The sequence below is a fragment of the Uloborus diversus genome, chromosome 9, assembly GCF_026930045.1.
Source record: "Uloborus diversus isolate 005 chromosome 9, Udiv.v.3.1, whole genome shotgun sequence".
NCBI lineage: Eukaryota > Metazoa > Arthropoda > Arachnida > Araneae > Uloboridae > Uloborus > Uloborus diversus.
The window spans coordinates 23,989,332-24,006,909 of NC_072739.1; the positions used below are offsets into that span (position 1 = coordinate 23,989,332).

At 34.9% G+C, this 17,578-nt stretch overlaps 1 protein-coding gene across 1 annotated transcript in view; it reads right to left on the reverse strand.

The window, feature by feature from the left end:
* LOC129230638 (CD9 antigen-like) overlaps positions 1-17,578 on the reverse strand; it is a 100,094-nt gene that overhangs the window by 24,446 nt on the left and 58,070 nt on the right. The window lies entirely within an intron of this gene.

The following is a 17,578-nucleotide window of genomic DNA, read 5'->3' on the forward strand; positions in this document are numbered from 1 at the left end:
AATTTCATTGCGCATCTTCTTCCATCATTAGCAACTGTAAACATTGAAAATTGAGATTGCAAGAGGTTTTTCTCCAATGAATTGGCTTATCTCTTTTCAACTTTTACTATTTTTGTACGAAATGTGTCAATTAACAGGAACACTTTATACGAAACAAATTTCCGGCTTCCTGTTTTTCGTTTTTAATGTCTTTCTCTTTACATAAGTTTCAGTTTTGGCTCAAAAGATGGCGCTTCCTCAATATGTGAAGCATAGAATTGCTCCTTTCTCTCTCAAAAAAGGAAAAAACTACTCACGATATCACGGTAGAGAAGAAAACTCCCTCAGTGGTTACCTACTTCAATTGCCAAGTTGCATTGAACCAGGGGTGCTCCGCCCTAAGTGCAAGGGCGCCCCCCCCCAATGAGAAAAATACCCCTCATAACAACCCCTAAAAATTTCAATGGCACAGTCTGCGCCATACCCCCCCCCCCCCCCCAGGTGGGCTCCCGATTGAACCACAAGAAAATTTCCATGGAACATGGAACTTTTTTCTGGGGGGGGGGGGGGGCGGAGGCAAACTTAAGAACAATAAAAGCTAAAAGTGTAAAGCGATAAACAAGAACAAGACACTGAACAAAAAAAAAAAGTTCAATGGATATGAAACTTCAGATATATTTTCTTTCGAAAACATAAATATGAATTTAGTGATAAAAAATAAATGAATCGGAATCAGCGTACATGATATTCGTGAACTTTAATTCAAGTGCGCAACAAGAATTTTTCATGAATTAGTTGACGAAAAATTAATCGTAATTTCCAGGTTTGCTCATCATTTTGTCCAATGGCGTATTATTTGGTGTATTCAGTTTAGGTAAAAGATGAAGAAACTAAAAGGAAGAGTGACTACTCGAAATTTCGTTTTCCTGAACAATAATTTCAATAAGAAATAAAAACTTTGAGCAGGCCCGTCATTTCGGATTTTTCCGGTGAGAGGGAGGGGGACAAAAGGTACATACTAACTGCAAAATTAATCGAAAGACAACAAAAAACGCACCCCCCTCCCCAATGACGGGCTTGAATTTGTACTACAAATTAACAATAATAAGCTGAAAAAGCAGAAATATGACAAAAAATTCAAGACTATGTGTTTCGTTTTTAGAAGTTCGGATATATTAAGCCCCTCGTTCTTCGACTCAAAGAAAACGGACTGACAAGGTGTCTGAAATAGAAAAAAAATGTGATTAAAACTTATTGTGCAGCTCTGGCTAGTTGAGCTGTGACCTTGACTATGTTTACCTGTTTTAGGGGAGTTTAGTGAAAAATAGACGTGTTATTGGCTCGGATTTAGTTGGAATATTTTTGAAATACTACTAAGAAAGTTTCTCAACTGAACTTAGCGCCACTTACCCCTCCCCTATTTACCGAAATAGAGGTAAACATTGTGACAGTCGGAGCTCAACTTTTCAGAGCCGCACAATAACTTTGTTACTATTGCAAAAAATGGGAGGTGCGGGGGGGGGGGGGTCGTGAAACGATCTGAAAAGGGGATTCCGTAATAAATGTGGGCCCATGAGTATAAATATAATGATGAGGTTGTCATGACGGAAACTCACTGTCAAACACTATTCGCAACTCCAGGTCTCGAATACGCTACCTTGCGGTGATTCACAATACTACCAAAAAAGGTAAAACATTCCATTCCATGTGTTTTGAAGTAAATTACAGGCTTCAGACAGTTTACGGTGTAATATAATTTCAGAAGAATAGAAAAGAAAGCTTCCCACAAACACTATGAAAAACTACTGTAATTCAAAGAAAGTCGTAAGTTACAGCATTTGTTTGTTTTACCTTTTTCATCCGCCATTAGACAATGGCTGCAGAGCAAGCACCGTATAGTTCATTGGAGCTGCGAACTGGTTTTTTTTTTTTTTTTTTGAAATTATTGGAGGAAACTTTTACGTCACTAAGTTTATTAAAATGCTAAACAGCAGAAAATTCTCCTATAGAATTTAAATGATGAGTTAACAAAACTGTATAATTTCGCTGCCGAAAATTGTCGATAATTGTGGCAAGAAATTCAAATTCAATTGAAGCAATGGTGAATGTTATTTTCCGGAAGAGAAAGATAACACATTCCCCGTGAAGCACCAAGAATGGTAACAACACTTATGAAAGAATACAACCGAAAAAAGAAAAAAAACTCGATTTTGAGAAATGGCAAATCGGCACGAAACGTGCGAAAGTTCTAACCTAAACTTCGCAAGGAAAAAATCGGAATTTGATATCGATTTTCGGTAGCACACATTTTTTTCGTATTTACCTCCGCATTAAGTGGAGAACGCATTTTGTTCCTGATTTTTGATAGGTAATAAAAAATATTGCCATAAAACCGACAAATTCGTAGCAGGGCCAGTGCAGCGTAAAAAAACGGAATGAGCGCAATTTTGAATGAGTAATAGAGCTTTTAATCAGGGAAATAATGGTCTTTTGTGCAGCCTTTTCCCCCTATTTACTCTCAAGCGGAATTGTGATTCAATTCGCGTAATAGTAGTGTGTGGTAGCACCCAGCAGAGTAGGTTAACGACCCCGCAAAGAAATCTGTAACACTAAGCTAAGGAAATATTGTCCCTGCTTTAATCGTAATATATATATATATATATATCTATACATATAATAAAATAAGATGTTTGTGTGTGTGTGTGTGTGTGTGTTTGTGGGCGCGCATCCCGGGAAAACGGTAAGGCCTAGAAAGATGAAATTTGGTATACAGGTGTAGTTTTTGCTGAAGTTGTGCACCTCGGGCTTCGATTTTTGATATTTTAATTAGAAAAAATGTTATTTAATGTTTTATGTGGTTTTTAGCACTTTTTAGTACTTTTAACCTCACAGACCCCGAACCATTCGCGCCAGACAAATATTTTTTGCACTATAGTGTCCGAAATTTAATTTTAAATATGATGAACAAAAAAATTTTGAAGATAGAGCAATTTTTGCATTTGTTATGAATTTTTGAAAAAACCTTTATTTTGCTTTCTTTTCTGGGTTTAATTTTTTTCTAAACGCATCCCGTGAAAAATATAATAACCGCTTTTCTACAATTTTACTATGTAGTAGCCAGAACATTTCGCCCTCTACAAAAAATTTTTTTTTTCAAAAATATTCAAAAGTTTTTTTTTTTTACAATTTTTTAAAGGCGAACGAAGAAAGGCGCTATCGCTTCACCAAAGATCTTGTCCGCTGACCGCTGCGAATATGACGTCAGGCAACCACGTGATCTAACTGGAAGTGCGTAACTTGCTTTTTTCTTTTCTTCCTTTCGAAGGATTCATTTGCTTTTTTTTTTCTTTCCAGGGTATTTCATTTGTTCCCCCCCCCCCCGGATGTTTTGCTAAACATTCGATTTCGGTTAATCAGATGGACCACATCGGATCGTTTTGGTCCCAGTCACTTTTTTTTTTTTGAATTTTAATAAAAACAATGATTTTTATATCTTGGCAAACTCCCGGTACCACAAAGACATCGATTTTTTTGTGCATTTTAATAAATAAGTAAGCGCGCTTTTTTTTCATGATTTTCTTTTTGATAGGGAAGAAGATTGGAGGTTAAATCAAAATAAATAGAGATAGATGAGAAAATTTAGAGATGGATCGAATAGGTAGATAGATATACATTGAGTGTACAAAAAATGTTTTTTTTTTTAATTTTGTTCTCGAATTAATACTTTTTTTCTTTGAAAAAAGATTGTTAATTACTATCAGAGGTAAATTTCCATGGATCTAGAGAAAGATAAATCTACAGGTCGATGTACAGTGAGAGATAGACCAGACCCCGTTATTTAAAGAACAACACGGGGGTTGGGGGGGGGGGCACGCTGCGATTTGAAAACATTGTTAATTACTGTCAGAGGTAGATACGCATAGATCGTACAGATAGATAGATAGATAGACAAATGCAGAGGTCGATATAGTAGATGGAGAGCAAGAAAGAGACATGCCCGTTATTTAAGGAACTTCAACGGGGTGTCAATGCCCCCCCCCCCACACGTACCATGACTTTGAAAAAAACAATGCTCTCAAGTAAAAGTGGAAGTGTTTTTTTTATTTTTCGACAAAATTTACATGAAGTGCAAGCAGTTTGTGTCTCTCCTCCCCCCTCCTTTAAAAATATTCCAAACGACGGAACTGGAGATAGATCTAGAAAATATTTTATTTAAATTAATAATGATATAGATATAGATCGATTGATACCGCCATAAAACTTATTTAAGCAGCCGCCGAAGGCGTCAACATTGGCGTAAAAAGGCAGATGATAATATTGGTATATAGAGAAAAGCATTGATTAATACCGTCGCTAAATTGTCTATGCAGCCGCCGAAGGCGGGCAACCCTGGCGTAAAAAGGCGGACCAGCTGGTCGCCGAAGGCGGCTAGTATTTAATAAAACAATCTAACTTTTGGTAAAATACATTTGCTCAACTTTTGTCCGTCGTTCCATGAGACGGGCTTCTTTGCTATTGTGATGTTTGATTGTTTTAATTTAGTCATTTTAATGCTTCAAAAACTTATTTTTAAAAACATCTTAAAACTGCTCTTAAAACTATAAATGTCTTTAAAACCGCAATAAGGACACCGTTAAAGTTATTTAGAACTGCCCTTGATTGTAAAAAAAAAGAAAAGTAAAGAAAAACAAAACTTAAATAGTTTTCAAAATTTTGCAATATAAAACAAAAACGTTTTTAAATAACAATTTGATAAAAGAAAACTAGATATTCAAGCTCTGAATTTATAAAAATTTCGCATCGAGGGGAGGGGGAGGAAATAAAAAAGTAACTTGAATTTTTGAAAAGTCGCATACGAATGAATTTGAGTATTTATTTTTCTTTTAATTTAAAATGTACCACATTTTGAAGGTTTATAAAAAAAAAATATTACATATTTTCTTCAACAGCCATATACCATTTACATCTTTAGAAGGATAGTTATAATAATGAAATTATGGTTGTTCTGTTTTCGTATACTATTTCAATTTCATTCCTCTAAAAAATGCCAGACGTGTCTTCACGCATTGAAAAAAAACGAACAGTATATCTGAATATATTAGGTTTTTTCATTTGAAAAAAATAATATATATATATATATATATATATATATATATATATATATATATATATATATATATATATATAATTGAAATGCTAAAATAATGAATTTTAAAATCAAATTAACTTGTTTTTGCTGGCAAATTTATTTTTCTTAATTAACCACTTAACCAAGGGTTCTCAACCTCCACACCCCTCTTCGTACATTGACAAGAAGTCATGACCCCCCTCCATCACATGTAATTAATATAATAAGTAGCAGAATAGGAAACTGATTAAGATAACCGAATACAGTTATTAAAGTAAAAAATGTGATAATTCCATACGCCAAATTTAACATTGCTGCAATAAACAGTGACTTTTGAAGTAGAATAATTAGAACATAATAACTGCAAGAACCAGAGATATAAATACAAGTTTTTTTTTTTTTTTTTTTTTTTTTTGAGGTAATCGAAGCTAACCTGGTGAAGGCTGGCGTGCGATTAGTCACTTTCTCTACATTAATGAAAGCGCTGGCAGTTATTTAGTTTTACCTTTTATTTCACCTTTTATATCCTCCCCCCCCCCTCACATTAGAAACTCTTCTACGCTCCACAATACTGCAAATATTGTAGTACAGTGGTGCCCAGCCTACGGCCTGCGAGGTTGATTTGTGTGGCATGTTTTGTTTAATGTTACAAATTGGAATGTACGATTAGTATGCCACAAATTTGGAACCAAATATCCAAAAATTGGTTTCTGAAAAATAGACGCAATTAATAAAACTAGGGGGCTATCGCCCCCTGCTCGCTATCGCTCGCCAACCCCCGGAACTGCTTACGCAGTTCCCTGTGGATCGCTTCGCGATCCATGCTCGCTTCGCTCGCTCGCTGTATGCCAATACATTAGCCTAGCTAAAATTTTCCGTAAAAATTAAAGTTGGTAATTGCATTTAGGTCACCATCCATTTAACCAATATGAAAATTACGTTCATAATGTTAATTTGTCTGCTTTAGCCAGATTTTCGACAGTTTAACTTTGCTGTATGTAAGATGACTGCCTTGGCAATGTGCACAACTTTACCATTATAGATACAAAAGTGTCTGTCATTGCTTTGGAGAGATTGCACTTCTACCTGTTGGTCCGCGGAAGGTATTTTATTTCCCTTCTACCACCCATTGGAAAACCAATGAAGGCATTCCCCTATCCGCCACCTGGGGACGCGCCCTCTAGGGGTTACAGGCTCCCCCGAGGGATGTATTTACATTATTTACACTCTTATATATTTACATATTTACACTCTTATATATTCTAATCTGAGAAAACTTCCTCATATACACAATTAAAAATGTCCCGTTTGGGAGCCACAACTGACACTGCTTCAAAAGATCTTGTTCTTGATAATGCCACATAGAGCTTGGCCATGACTAAAAACAGGCTCAGAGAGCACCAAACATATTTTCTCAAACGTTTGTCCTTCTTGTTGTTATTCTGAATCCTTGCCACGTCACGAACAAAAAATGGTTTAACTAAAAACGCGAAAACTCGCCAAGGCTACTTTGCTTGCACAATACTAAAACTACTATAACCCTAAACAAATTTGGCGAAACCTTTCAGCTGAGAATAAAAGGAATAAAGTAAATTCTTTCTCGGTTATTCATTTTGAACTGAACTGTCGTACTGAAGCAGAGAATAGACGACGCTCAAAGCGCCTACGCGTTCAAAACAACATTGCCGATGAACATGATTGTGGAGCAATGTGTGAAGAATGCGAATTTTGTGGTGCTCTTTATTGGCAGAAAGAGCGTAATACTGCAAATAAATATACTAAATGTTGCCATGACGGAAAGGTGCGGTTACCGGCATTGTGTGACGCACCTGATCTGTTGAAGGAACTGCTGACTGAAAATTCCCCAGCCGCTAAAAATTATCGGCAGCGAATCAGAGAATACAACTCTGGAAATGGCTCGTCTTAAATTGGATTCAAGAACGGTTTCCTGCCTTCTTTGAGCTTTTCTTTGCTGATTAAGGTTGAAATGGGCCACAGCCCGACTCAAACTCATCTCAAAAAAAAAAAAAGTTCGTTGAGTATTCTGTGATTCAAGATTTCAAAACAACGTAGAAGTTTGTTTACATGATTTATCGGCGAAGTGTTGCCAACAGAGGTTTAGAAATTCACCCCTTCATTTGCCGGCACGTAAGAGAATTATATATATAGATAAGCATCAAGTAATGTTGCAATAATTAATAGTTTGTAGTTTTTTGCTCCTTCCCATGTTGTTTAGAAAATTTTTAAACCATTTTGAAATTTAATATGTGTCCTGGACCGCGAGAATCGTTTTGATACGAGGTTCGGCCTTTAAGCAGAAAATGGGAGGGCAAAACTGTTGTAGTATGGTAAAACCTCGTTTAATTGGCTATCATTTTTCCGGATCTCTGGATAATGCGGGTAAAATTTGAAAAACTTTTTATATATATATATTTTTTTTTCACATAGATAAGTTGACTAAACATTCGCTTTTTACTTTGATCAATAAGCGGATTTTATGAGAAAGAGTTCATAAAAAACCGGAATATTTCGACATTGACGACGTAACAGTTTTCACGGACCACCAGAAAATAACTTCGGACGTGAAACTAGTGTCACCGTCGAGCAATATGGTAAAACTCACAGCGTTAAAAACTAAAAGAGGGCAAAAAATTTACTATAACAGAACTTTTAAATATCATTCTGTAAAGATGGCACATTTAATTTTTTTTTAAAAAGGCAAAAACACACTGTATCAGTCATTGAATAAAAAAATAATAATGGCGAGAAATCTTTATTTTGCTGCTTTTATAGAAATTTAGCACTTCAGCCAAGATCAAACGTGTGCCAAAATTTAGCAGAATATAATTGAGCTCATTACCTAATTATACGGAGACCGAAAAATCGATATTATACGACGAAGTGGTTTAGCTTAAAAAATAGGTCAACAGCGATTTCTTGTAAACGTAAGAGGATTTCACACGTGGCTCTTGTGGAAACAGAAAAAGGGAAAACATTCTTTTCGAAGCCAAGTGACTGCATAAAGCCCCCGGAAGCTCAATTTTCGTGTCAAACGATCTGTCGAAAATGGCGGGAAGTTGTTACGGAGGGAAACAGAGATGTCCTTTCGCCTCCCCCCCTCCCAGAGATGATGGTGCGTGAGTGGAAATCATTCCAAAAGTAGATCGAATGGGCTAATGAACTTTCACGTTGGAGAGAGGATGAAATTAACTTTTGCATCGAGTCGTGCGATAAAGTTCTTAAATATCACAGCGTGAAATGTTCCACAGAACATTTAAGAAACGTTCGGATACAGTCATTGACTTTTTATTTACTTATTTTTTCTTTCATCGGCTAGAAGAAAAAGAATATCATAAATATTATAACCGGCGGGGGATCTTAAATGATGAGGTACTAAAATTTGATATCATTCCGCCATCCAGGTTGACTCATAAGTTTTTTTTTTTTTTTTTTTTTAAATCTTACTAAAAGTCCACTTCGTCAAATTATTCCCAGACATTTCATTAGAAAATTTGTGTGACAAAAGACTTGAAAACGAACCATATTTCTTGCTTCCAAACATAGTTCTTTCTCACTTAAACTTTTACTTAAATAAATTCAGCTAATCACACACTCATCATCTTTAGTCAGTTGTTTATTTCAAATAATTTTCGAAGAGAAAATAAATGTCGAACATTTTATTATCTGTTATAATGTTGGCGACATACGAAAATTCAACTAATACTTATAAGATGCTGCCAAACAAATACTGATGCCACCGAAACTGCTGATAGGTCCCAAGCTCGTTTATTTTAGAGCTTTACCTAAAAACCATCTCCTCGAATCAAAAATAGTGTGTGTGCGTGTTTTATTTATTTATTTATTTTTTTTTTTCAAGAAAGAGCTATGACCAGGCCCATTGAGAGGCCATGTCAGCCAGAACTAGGGATCCAGTTCGGAAACGGTGTTGTATAAGTTTTTAAATTTTTTATGAGGGGAAGGGGGGGGGACCAAGCTAACTGACAAGGGGCCCGCCCTGGCTGTCGGCGGCCCTGCCTATGATGTCAATCTACAGTGGAATGCGACCGAATGTTTGCCAGAACAGGACCTTCCTCAAAACAAATGACTGAGCGAACAATTTCTGAACGTGCTGCTCAAATCTGCAGAAATCACAGAGAAAATCTTGTGCAGAACCAGTTTAAAATACGTGCAATTTCTCGCCAACCAGAGGCGCTGAATTGTGCTAGTTTAGCAACATTGATATTATTTAGCGGATTCCTGGCGAAACCTCAAACAAAACGTGTTAAGACACTGGAGAATTCCATGGAAAATTTGCATTTTGTCCCATGCGTAACAGCTAATAAAAAGCCTAATCTCAATTATTATTTTTTTTAAAAATGGAATAAAAACAACTCCGGTAACATCTTTGAGAAGACTTTTCAGAAAATATGCAAAAGGAACATGTCTTACCCGAAAGTAAAACCCGAATGATGCAAAATATTCTCAAACATGCAGACGAGATATGGCGCGATTCCTACCGGATATCTCTGTAAATCGGTTTTCTCTGCCTCCCTTCGTGGGCATGGCAGGAATAACACTCCACAGGTGTTTCATCACAACTGTTATTTTTGTACTTTAGATTTATAAATAACATAAACTGGTTGAGCACAGTGAAACTATGAAACATTTACATCTAAATTATAAGTCACAAAAGTTTTTTGAAAGAATGTTTGAATGTTCGTGCTAGTTTTACGAAAATGCGCAAAATGACTGCGCATAGCAAATAAACTATTTTCTGAAATTTACAACTTATTTCCAGTTTCTAACAATGCATAACAAAAAAAAAAAAAAACATTCCTTCAATTTCTTGTTGGTCGCTTTAGTAAAAGCGCCCCCCCCCCCCGGAAAGCTGAAACATTCCTTTCGTATGACCGAAGTTACAAAACTATTTATTTCTCTAAAAAATCAAAACAATTTGACCACGAAGAAATATTTCTGTAGCTTTTATTTAAAAATTATTTTCATTCGAAAAATATTGACAGTAGTATCATAGTATCCTACTGCGAAATCTCAAAAGGATTTCTAAGTCTCAAAAAATTCAAGAAATATTTTTCGTAAATAGAAATGTATTCAGATGTATTGTGCGGCTCTGAGAAGTTGAGCTCCGACTCTGTCAATGTTTACATCTGTTTCGACAAATAGGGAGGATGTAATTGGCGCAAAAATGAGTTAAGAAACGTTCTTAGCAGTTTTTTTAAATATTCCAATTAAAATCCGAGTCAATAACACGTCTATTTTTCACTTAAACGTAGTAAAGGTCACAGCTCAACCAGAGCTACACACTAAAACATAATTCAATACAGAGATCTTCGAGTGCAAATTGAGCTTATTACCTCCCAAAACGCGTTGAATTTGCACACATAGTATAAACTAATACTAGACGTTAAATCCCGGTTATCACAAATTTGCCATTTCAACTGCGCTTGCGCGCGGACTTAACTTTTTGGGCTTTCTGTTTTAAGATTTCGTGTTGCTTGTTTATTTTTAGGCTGAGCGAGAGTCCCACCAAATTCATGAATGCGATTAGACTATTTTCACAGTGATTTCGTGATATATTATATGAAACTACGGATATGAATAACTGATAATCTTAAGAGAAAAATGACACTTCAATATTTATTAGTTTGGAAATATTTATTTAACATCAATGTAAAACACGTTGTTTACTTCAAAAATAATTGCAATATTAGTACAGAAATCCGCTTTTTGCGGATATTTTACATTAGGCGTAAACAACTTAGTATTATACATTTTTTTTTTAGGTTGAGAGTTCGGTTTTGTAGTTGAAGTGATGCTGCAATTGTAGTACGCTCTTCTGAGGTTAAAAATGGTCCTGAGAAAGGACATACAAATCAAGCACCGAATCCATTAATAATTAAGACGCAAAATTCAATCTTTACCGAGGCCTAAAAACTAAATCGGAGAAAACTTTGTGATTTCTAATTTTTATCTGTTGCTATCTCATATTTATTACCAAATTTAAAATGTTTGTAATTAATTTTAGCAAGATTTTTGAAATCAGCTTAGTCCGCGCGCAAGCGCAGTTGAAATGGCAAATTTGTGATAACCGGGATTTAACGTCGAGTTAAACAAATTCGTTACCGGACCTGATACATTGTTGTATTTTAAAAATAAATAATCAGAAGCTCCAAAACGAATAAAAAGACGTTCCAAAACGAGGAATCAACTTCTAGAGGTCAAATGAGATAACAGATGAAGGAAGAACAAATTAGCATAGCATTTTGATTTTGTTCTGCTGCTCCAGTTGGAAGATTATGTCAGTGCTGCCTACATCACGAAGTGCAGACGAGATAAAACATCACGTGGTTACAATGGCGTCTCATTAAACGTTGCTCCCAAACATCCTTCTCTGATTGTGTGGGAGTAAAATGCTTGTGATTATTTCAGGTTCTTTGTCATTATTTGAATATTTCTTGGCAAATAAAATACCGTTCGCGGCTTTTCTCCGTTTCACAGCTGTCTGTTGGCGCGGAGGGGGGGGATTTGCAGGGGTAGAAGTGATCGACTTGTCACATATAGGACATTTTCCACATAAAATATAGGACAAATATAGGACATATTATATGAATAGTTTCGCTATGAAAAAAGATATAATACATATATATTATTTATTTATTCTCATCAATGATTTTATTTAAAAAAAACCCTCAAACAAAATTATAACTTACACCTGAAATGACTTTCCTGTAGTTGAAAGAATAATTTTTGAAAAAAGTGTACTTTGTAGACAAAAAAAAAAGAACAAAGTGAAATTTATTGATAATTAATACAGCAACTCACAATTTTTTCAGGGATAGAAGTGTCACAAACATAGCTTATATAAATAAATAAAAACCGTCTTTGTGTTGAGAACTAACAGGAAATAACCAATGCTTTGTAGCACAAATATAGATATTTTGTGCTATAAAATTTCACAAAAAGAAAAGATTGCAAAAAGACTATTAGAACATTCCGATCAGAAAATGCACTAAACACAAATATACCTGCGAAAACAAAAACCGAAAATCACGCTGGAAAACAAAACAAACTGCTGTTGCCAAACGCAAAATTCTAAAACCAACTTCAGAATTCGCTCTCGAAACTCCACCCACTACAGTGACGTCATATTGCTGTAGCCAATGAGAGAAGATGCCTGTTGCAGGATTTAGTGAGTTGCGTTTTTTTTAATTTGAAATTCGTTTGCACACGTACTTTCGACGAAAAATCCGAAGTCAGATAGTTTATTTACTGTTGTTTTAAAGAAATAAATTGGATAAAAAACAGGAATATAGGAAATATAGGACATTTTCCAAAAATATAGGAAATATAGGACGATTTTCATGCTTTTTTTGAAAATATAGGAAATATAGGATATATAGGACCACTTCGACCCCTGGATTTGGCGCACAACTTGTGTCGTGGGGCCATTTTGTCCCATGCTAAAAGGTACTTAAAAATAAAAAAGTGTTTGTGTGAACAAAGATATTTTCATATGACTGTATCGATCAATGTAATAAAGGAATATTTAACTATTCCTTTTTTTTTAAACTCATTATTTGTTAAGTCTCGCAAAAAAAAAAAAAAAGACCAAATAACAAATAGTTCTGATTGGTTTGTTTATTTTGCAATTGCTAATCCATTCATTTAAATGTATATTTGACAGTTAAAGAGTTTTTTTAAGAAAGAAAGACAGAAAGAAAAAATAGTTCGGTAGTTAATTTCATTTTTGTGTGTGATGACAACTTAATGCGTCTGATATTTACAAAAGAAATAATAACAAAATAATAGAATAAAAAGAAATTTGGAAAAATGCATGGTTTATACATTTTCTTAGTCGCAGATTCGTTCACTTTATTACGATTCAAAAAAATTTTAAAGTAATTTACAGCATGTAAATTACTGAACTCCTTCCCCTCCCCCAGAATGATATCTAGACCTTATCGGTTTTATGATGGGAGTGAAGAATCCAGGGAAGAAAAGGTCAAAGGTGGGGAAGGAAAAGCGAGTGAAATTTAATTATAAACCGAAAGAATACAGTGTTGGTTACAACATTTTTAATTTTTGAATACAACGAAATACATAGAAATACATTTGATCACATTTTAAGTAAAAATAGCGAAGAAAGGACACATCAATATTATTAAGATGAAAAGTGAGAATAACTAATACACTGTAAATAACAAATTTAAATACTAAAAGCTTAAAATGTAAATACATTAAATAATAAATAAAAACTTAAAAAAAAAACACTAAAAAATAACTTGACAAATCCACATAAAATGAAAATGTAGTTAAATAAAAATCACGCATTGAACTCAAGAGCAGTTTGTGGAAAGGAATGACAAAAGAAAGTTAATGTAAAGTTGGAAAGAAGGTAAATTGGTTTCTGAAGATAAAATTGATTAGATTCAAGACAGATATAAAAGCGGTTTTATCTACCACTACTAATCTCTTCCACTATGCCCTGAGAAATGGAGAAAGTTTGAGATGAAATTTAGTGATGAATCTACAATGAAAAAGAAAATGTTCGAAGTCTCCTATTTCCCCACAGATACACAGATTAGAGGGGAGGATGTCGTGCTTAAAGAAGTAATTGTGGGTCAGACCGCGATTAGTCAAGAATTGATTAAAATATGTAGAGTATAACCTATCGCATGTAAATTGCTTTTAAAATGCCGCTTATTGAAAATTTCAATTTTCAGGTCAAAAATTGTTTTTATCGTGTTCATAACCACTATGAAGATAAGAGGTGCTATTGCCTGGAGATGTTGAACTTCTTTATATTTACTAATAATAAAGCTGAAAGTCTGTCTGGATGGATGTCTCTCTGTCAGGATCTCTGTGACGCGCATAGCGCCTAGACCGTTCGATCGATTTTCATGAAATTTGGTACAAAGTTAGTTTGTAGCATGGGAATGTGCCCCTCGAAGCGATTTTTCAAAAATTCGATTTTGTTCTTTTTCTATTCCAATTTTAAGAATTTTCCCGAGCAAAATTATCAGAAGATGGACGAATAGATTACGAAATTATCATAACTTGGAACTGTAACATGGGCGAGCAAATGAATATAGCAAATTGGCGAGAAATTCAACATCCATTATTTGTAAATGTGGTGACGATCAGTCAGTCTCAAAATATCTATGTGGGGTATAACACCCACACATCACGTGTACTGCACATGTACACCACGCACTGTTCACGTGGACATCAGCCAATAGAAAGTGTCCAAAGTTTGTCCTTTCCAAGGGTAAGGATCCCCTAACATTCTGTTCAGTCTCTGACTCGAAGATTGCACGCCAACCTCTGTGCCTTTTCTGTTATGTGTATCTTAGTTTTAAATCTTAATGTTGTAGAATAAATAATTTGTTTATGTTAAATAACGTGTATAACTTTAACCAAGAGTCACAACATAAATATACAGGCGAACCAAATGAGCTTTTAATATTCTACTACGGGCAAAGCTGTGCGGGAACCACTAGTAAATATATAAGACAACACAAGAAAGATTTACAGCACACAAATATAGAAAATAACACCCACAGTTCCGGTGGGAATCGAACCCACGACCTTGGGGCTTGAATAGAAGGAAAAAACAAAACAAATGCAAAATTTCCTAATACAGAATATTGAAGACAGATATCAAAAGTTAAAATTTGGACAAAAGTCGCTAAACATTCCCATTTGAACGAGAAAACTTCATAAATAAAGTTACCACTCCCCGATAGATTCCAATGAATACGGAGAAATGTATCTGAAATGGTAATTATAATAAAGGCAAGTGTCCCAAAATAGCATCAATAGACCCTATAAATCCTCATTAGAATTAGGACGACGGTCATCCTAAATTCCTTGTATAATCTCGACAAAAGTCCCCAAGAAATTCATACTTGAGTGAGGACAGCAGACATTAAAAAACCCCGTCAGAGTAAGGACAACAGTCCCTAAAAAATTCCTTTTAGAATGAGGACAATAGTCTTCAAGTTTTTTTTCATAAGAAAAAGAAATATATTCCCTAAAATGAAATTTTAGAATGAGGACAATAATCTTAAAATTTTTTCGAAGGAAAAATAAAAATATTCACTAAGATTCCCCATTCAAATAAGGACATCAATTTCTCAAATTCCCCGACAGAATAAGAGTTATAGTTTTCAAATAACGTCAACTCTAAAAGTAACTATCTAGGTAGGTAAAATAACTCCAAACATCTTTTTCAGAATGGAGAAAAAAGAAAACATCAACATTCGTTTTTTTTATAAACACCATCAGAATTAAAAAGAGGAAATAACACCAAGAGCACCAGTGGGAATCGAATCCACGACCTTCCGCAATTTTGAAGCGAAGTTTTTATCTCAGAGCCACGGAGGTCCCCTCGTGTCAAAAATGAAACAATTCTTTACGACTGCTAATTTTGTTTCGAAATATCAATAGAAAATGAGAAATTTCCTCTAAATTGGGATCATGTTTCTTTTCCTTTTTTTATTGTCTTTGGCAAACCTAAGTCATAAAAATTCCATATGTGCGCAGACGGAAGGTTTGATAGGAGGTTTGTCATTGCCATTCACGGGCCGGAAAAGCCTCATAACTGTCTCATTGAACGCCGCCGCCGGGGGCGTACAATCAAGTGGTAATAACTGCGGAGGACTTCCATTTGGCATAATACATACGTGGATTTGGTATTACGCCCTGTTACAGCAATTTCTTTTCCAATAAAAAAAGAGCAATTTGCTTCTTCAAGTAAGCGATAAAATGTTATTTAATACTTTTATGGGAAGATATTTTTCTGAGAGTAACATTAATTTGAGTTTTTATCACGAATGATGGCAAGATAAAATTTCGATTAACTGAATGAATTGTATTGATAAAGAAAAAAAATCATCGAAATATTTATGAAGCGACAAAATTTGTTTATTTTGTAATTAAAAGCTTATTACTGAAGGATTTCACTCTTATTATACAAACATGAGAAAATAACATAGGAAAGCGCAAATTGTAAAATACATCGTGTCAACTGTAAAATATATGACCGTCCACAAATGACGCTCTGCTTTTATGGGGGGGGGGGGGGGGAGGAGGTTCGTGAAGTTGTGACGACACTTTGTGGCAATGGGAAGTGAGACATCACACATTTGGTTGATTTTTTTTTTTTTTTTTTTTTTTTTTTTAACAAAAAGTTTAAGAAACATCGCGCGACATGCAAGAGCGCCCGACAAGAAGTAACTGTGACTTCCCAAAAATCGGCAAATTTTGTCTTACGATTTAGAAAATTTGGAGACAGCATTGCAAAATTTAAATTTTTTAAAAAGAATTTATCATGTTGCTATAATTACATTTTATCATTCGGTAAAATTCGGAGTTTCATTCGGCAAATTGAAAATCCTTCCCCCCTCCCAAAAATTTTAGGTTGGAACGCCCCTGGTGACATAAGGGGAGGGGAGAAGGAAAGGTGAAATGTGACTTCGTAACATTGGGGGAGAGGGTGCGAATTTGTTGATAAATGTGACATCATTTGCTGATGACCTCTTAACTGTTATTTCTCGTCGAAATTCTATGGAAAATATTCTTCCAATGTCAAATGGCTACAAGCCGTAGAGACGCTTCACGCGCCGACCTTCGATGGGCAATCATTGAACAATAATTTGTTCACCTATCAGAGCCAATGACGAAATTATTCAACCTGCGCAGAGTTACCAGAACGAACAATAAACAGATTCTAAAATTGACACAGATGGAAGCGTAATTCAAGGACGCCACATCTCATTCCCTGTTACTGATTCATTGCGCGGAATTGACGTCATCCTTCGTTTTTGATGAGATGCTTCCTCACTTTTATTTCCAGCCAATTAAAATGGTGAATCATTTTAAAGCTACCGTTGATAACTTCGAACAAAATCAAAAAGATGGGGTGTGCCATCCTGACTGGTACAGTGTCAGCATCCTCAAGAACCTGACCCCTCTTTAGTCAACCTGTCTTGTATCCTCAACGTTTGATCATTTAGCTTTGATAAAACAGAGGAATCTCGATTTTTACATAGTCCGTTTCATATAAGGCTCCTATATAATCCCTTTTTTTTTTTTTTAATAATATATCCCCTATTTATAGCGGCAGTAGTTTCATAACGTTATCCAGCTTCTGGCGTTATTTTCTGCTGTTCCGTGAAAATTGACCTGCAGGTAATGCTAAAATGCTCCGGATTTTACATTACCCCTCTTCAGAACATCTGTTTAATATATCTCAAAAAAAAAAAAAAAAAAAAAAAAAAAAAAAAAAAAAAAAAAAAAAAAAAAAAAAACCATATTCCCTCTACTGGACTCACATAAACTTTTGTTTAAGGGGAACTTCTCTCTCTTTCTCTAAGATACGTATATGTGTTTCTTAGCTGTTTGAAGCCGTTTCTGCCCAGTCTTATATTCAAAGCATAAAAACTCAAACAA